The sequence below is a fragment of the Dipteris shenzhenensis genome, chromosome 33, assembly GCF_047967505.1.
Source record: "Dipteris shenzhenensis isolate YYH24624 ecotype China chromosome 33, Dip_SZ_1.0, whole genome shotgun sequence".
Taxonomy (NCBI): Eukaryota; Viridiplantae; Streptophyta; class Polypodiopsida; order Gleicheniales; family Dipteridaceae; genus Dipteris; species Dipteris shenzhenensis.
The window spans coordinates 23246242-23251748 of NC_141628.1; positions in this window are offsets into that span (position 1 = coordinate 23246242).

Here is a 5507-nt window from a genome sequence, read left to right on the forward strand (position 1 = left end):
GCTTTTCCTCATCTTGTTCATGAGATTTGGCCATAAGGTCAAAAATTTCTCGCATATGATCACTCACACACACACACATATATATATACATATGTAGACACTTGAAAAGATTTGGCTGCAAGGTCAAAACTTTTCCAGGCAGCACCTAAAAGTTTTCCTCATTCTCGACAAAGATGTGGCTTATTAGATTTTGATGCAAGGTCAATACATTTTCAAATCCTTTTAAGAACACCACTCTAGAATAAGATTTGGCCACAAGGCAAAAACTTAATGAGGCTTTTCCAAGGATGTGACATCTTGAACCAAATGTGTTTGTGGCCAAAACTTCAAGGGAAAACAAGCTCATGAAGAGTATCTCACAAGCAAAATCTTGACCCATGACGATTTTGCTAGAAGGTCGAAGCTTTTCTTCATCTTGTTCATAAGATTTGGCCATAAGGTCAAAACTCTCCTGCATACGCTCACAAGCACATATATATACATATGTGTCTAGACACTTGAAAAGATTTGGCCGCAAGGTTAAAACTTTTCCAAGCAACACTTAAAAGTTTTCCTCATTCTCAATAGAGATTTGGCTTATTAGATTTTGCCACAAGGTCAAAACATTTCCCAATATTTTTAAGAACACCACTCTAGAATAGGATTTGGCCCCATAAGGCAAAAACTTTGTGAGGCTTTTCTGGGGATGACATCTTGAACAAGATGTGTGAAAGTTTTGACCTTGTGGCCAAAACTTCCAAGGGAAACAAGCTCATGAAGAGTATCTCACAAGCAAAATTTTGCCAGAAGGTCGAATCTTTTCCTCATCTTGTTCATAAGATTTGGCCATAAGTTCAAAAGTTTCCCACATACACACACACACACATATACACATATGTGGTCACTTGAAAAGATTTGGCCGCAAGGTCAAAACTCTTCCATAGCTTGTTTGTAAGGCAACACTTATATGGATGACATCTTGGACTAGATGTGTGAAAGTTTAGACCTTGTGGCCAAAACTTTCAAGGGAAACAAACTCATGAAGGTTATCTCTCATAAGATCAAAACTTCTAGAATGCTTTATGAGCATGTTGACACCTTCTAATCATCATAACGACTTCACCACGTGGTCAAAACATTTCCAAGCTTTGTGAGTGTGTATATATGAGAGAGAGAGAGAGAGAGAGAGAGAGAGAGATTGGTATGGGGGAGTGGGAGAGATACTACCATGTGGTAGAGTTTGTTATTTAAAAATTAATTTACTAACTATGAGCTCTCATTTTATATTTTAGGAGTCATGGGTGAAGAAATCCAATGCGAAGATTTGGTCAACTTGATGCTTAACCAAGAAGTTGTGGCTATGGGAAAGGTACATGCAATAAATCCATTTGACACATGCCATGGGAAACTTCTTGGTATGGGGTGCCATGGATGACAAGTATGACTTTGAAGAGTTGGAAAAACTTGAGGACCACTATTGTGGGCCTTCACGAAAAAGGCCCAAAGATGCATTTAAGCCATTGGTGGATGTCAAGAATGGTAATTTTGTGCTTATTCAGCCACCAGACTCAATCTACCCAATATGGCTTGGAGTTGCAGAAAGTGATGTAGATGTAAATAGGACATCACATAAGTACAAAAAGATACTTGTACAATATTGGGCATCAGTTTATGTTCGACGAAATGCTATAGATGAAGAAGTGTATTCAGGGTGTTGGGATAAATTTTGGATGTGCAACACAAAGGATCCTTAGTGATGGGAGAGTATAGATAGTATTGTACTTGCATGGATGCATACGAGTGCTAGATTCCCCAAAAAAGTAAAAATCCCATCAAAACATGCGGCAAAGGCCCAAGAAAATCTATGATTGTCCTCTGGAGATTCATCGTTGTGATGTAACACCACCATATTGATTTTTTATAAACACCACCAATGTGAGTATTTTGAATCCTATACAATGTGGATGCATGTTGCTAGTGTTATAAAAGCTACAATCACACCATGCAAGTTCCATACTATCTCATGGCCAGTTCCATATTAACAAAATTCCCAAATTTAATGGGATTTTTCTCATTTGAGAATTCCCAAAGTATCTGAAAATTCCCAAATTCCCTAATACAGTGTTAAATATAGTTATTCAAAGAACATTATGTAATTTGTGGTTAATGTTTTGGGATTCCACAAAGATAGTTTTTATGAGAGCTCATATATTTGAAAAAGATAAGGAATAAATTCTTGCTAGTTTGCAATATAGAGTTAGTTATGAGGAGATCCTCTTGTTTGTAAATTTCGGGCCAATTGCTTATAATTATTGAGCCAAAATTACACGTTAAATTACACAACATCTAAAGAAAAGAAAATCTCATTTCTCAATATGAGTTATTCATTCCAAAAGAAAAAAATCAAGATTCCAGAATCCAAACCTTGGAAGTCTTATTTTTAAGAAATGGTTCTTTAAAACTAGTGTAAAAGAAAATAGATTTCTAGAATCCACTTCATATGAAGGCTTCATACAAAGATTGGGATTTGGATCCTAAGCTCAAAGCTTACATTGGTTGTAAAGAAACAAAATAGTTCTATTTGGGATTCTGGAATCCCAAAGTTTGGGAAGAGTGGATTTGTAGAGTCCAACTAAGAAGTGAAGAAGATTTTGAAATCCCAAAATCAAAAGACATGTAGTGAAAGGTATTTTAAAGTTCAAGCATGAATGAGAGTTCGGGGGCAGAGCCCCTAATAGCAAGGGGCTTGGGGGGTTGCAACCCCCCGAGAGCAAGGTTCGGGGGGCGACAGCCCCCGAGGGTGTATGGGGGCAATGCCCCTAGCACTACGGGGCCCTCGAGTAATGGTATGAGCAATTTATGAATTGTTACTCCGCCACTTGGGGGTTGCCTCTTCTATTTTTATCAAATTTGATTCTAGAATCTATGTTTCGTAAACTTGGGAAACCGGAATCCCAAATCACAATGCAATCATTTGGAATACAGTGCAGAAACTGAAAAAGTAGCAGAGAAACTTGTTCACCTTGTTTGTGTATGTTGTATTGCTTTGAAGTTGGAATCTAGAATCCCAGTTCTCTATACTTGGGATACTAGAATCCCAAAAATCACCACGATTATGTTGATCTAGAACATAATGATCGGGAATACAATGCAAAAGCTCAAAAGCGATAAAGAATCTTGTTTGCCTTCTCTATGGCTGTTGTTTTTCTTTGAAGGTTGCTTCCTAAAATCGCAATTCTCTACACTGTACTCTAGAATCCTAGTTCTCTACACTTGGGATACAGGAATATTGAAAATTAACACGGTTATCTTAATATCAGCACAAACAACATTTTCATCATGCAAAAGCTTCAAACTGTCGCCTATGGGCCCAGTCTACACCTCTTTGTTTCTTGAGATCGGATTCTAGAATCAGAGTTCTCTATACATAGTGTGAAAGCCTGACATGTGCTGCAAAATCTTGCAAATCATGTCAAAGAAGAGAAGAAGAAGGGAAAGTTGCTAGTATCATGGATCTTTTATTCCTTACACCTCTCCAATGTTTGCATGATTCTTAGTGGATCAAATTTCATGCTTCAATACTAATTCAATGACTCCACATTCAACACATAAAAACCCCGTTCAACAAACATAATTTTAGCACTTCCCTGTGCTCAAGTTCTGTCCAAGAAAGCTCTTTACAAAGAGGGAAGAATTCTCAACAAGAACCATGTTTAGTTTACAAATTCGATAAAACTTGATATTTTCTAGGTTTTTTCCAAAAGAATTTACGTTATTTTACATCTTCCTTGCTTTTTTAAACAACTGGAAGCAATAGTTTCTATATCTTTCAAATGAGGAAAGTGCTCTTTTGGTCAAAATATTACAGTTACTATCTCCCAATTTCACAAACTTATGTGAATTTGGGGAGATTTTGCAATGTTCTCTTCAACTTTTACTTTTGAGATGTTTTTTGGTAAATAAAGAGAAGAATGTGTTTACATATTTCTCTACCTTTCATAGTGGTATTCTGGAATCCTACCTCTTAAATTTAGGATTCACTGTTTTTTAATCAAGACTCTAGATTTCATCTTCCATGCTACTTTCCACTTCACTAGTTCTTCTTTAATTATTCTTTTCTTTAGTTTGGATTCTAGAATCCACGTTCTAATGTGTTTCCTGATGGGGCATTCCAACGTGACTTTTCTACAATCACTTCTTCACTAAATTCTATTTCCTCCATGTTTAGGTTTTATTAATCTTAGTTTTTTTTCTAGGCAATGGCATCACAATCTCAGCTTCTCCACTCCAAGAAGAAGTCCAAATCATCAAAAAATACATCGCCTTCTGAGGTGGGAGGTGATGTAAGAGGAAGGTTGGGGTGTTTGGGTTCCTTGACTCCTTATCGTTTGCAAGCACCACCCATGAGTCCACTGAGACAAGATTGCTCAACTCACTAACTACTTCATCAAGGAGAGAGCTTCTTGCACCTGAACAATTTTTAGAGCAAAGTGAGGTCATGCTAACAAGGGAGAGATTGTCTAAAAGACATTCTCTTCTTGCAACATATAATAATTTCCACAACAAAGCCACTCGATACCATCAAGATTGAAAGATCGTAGAGGTAAGCGCTCTTCAAATGAGATGGAGGCTCTTATTTCAAAGGCTTCAAAACCTACTGGCAAGAATGATTCTTTTGAGATAGAAAGACTAAAAAATCAAGTATAGCCATGGTTGGACCTTGACCATAGGAGTTCTTGGCCTTCGTAGGATAGTAGTTGAGCCTACTACTAGTGCCTTCTTGCTTGTGACTAAATTGAAAGGTTTATCAAGTGATACTAATAATCAATTCCAACGTGTTGGACATATCATAAATGTGATGGAACAAAGATAAAAAAAGGTGTACTTTTTGGTTGAGCGTGAACTAGGATCATCCAAACTTGTTCTCCTTTTCCAAAAGGATTTTGAGCTGCAAGAGGTCAATCCACAAAACCCAATTTTTTTTTTGGAAGATGCAATGCAAACTAGAGGTTTGGTAAGAAAAATTCCTCTTCATCTCCTAGTTATTCTAACTGTAATTTGTGTAAATTCTAAATATTTAACAAAATTTATAAAAATTAATTATCTTTAATGTTTCCAAAAGTTTCTAAAATTGAAAAATATTTAAGGCAAATAAAATAAGAAGATAGTCTATTCCAAATAATAACTCATGACTTGCTGTCATTTTTTATGACTCGCTATTCTCTCTCTCTATCTATCTCTCTCTCTCTCTCTCTCTCTCTCTCTCTCTCTCTCTCTCTCTCTCTCTTTGCCCCCTACTTTTTCCAACCCCCACTCCTGACCACTTTCTCCTCCTCATCCTCCTTCCACTCCTCCCCTCTCCTTGTCTATTGGAAAGATGCTAGGAAAGGAGCTAAACTATATTTGGTCTTCTTCAAGAATTTAAAGGAAAACCCTCCAAAAGAAGAACTCAAAGCATACTATATAAGGAATCTTGAGGGAAATTCTTCAAGTAATCCCTCCTTTTAGGAATATGTAGATGTATTCCT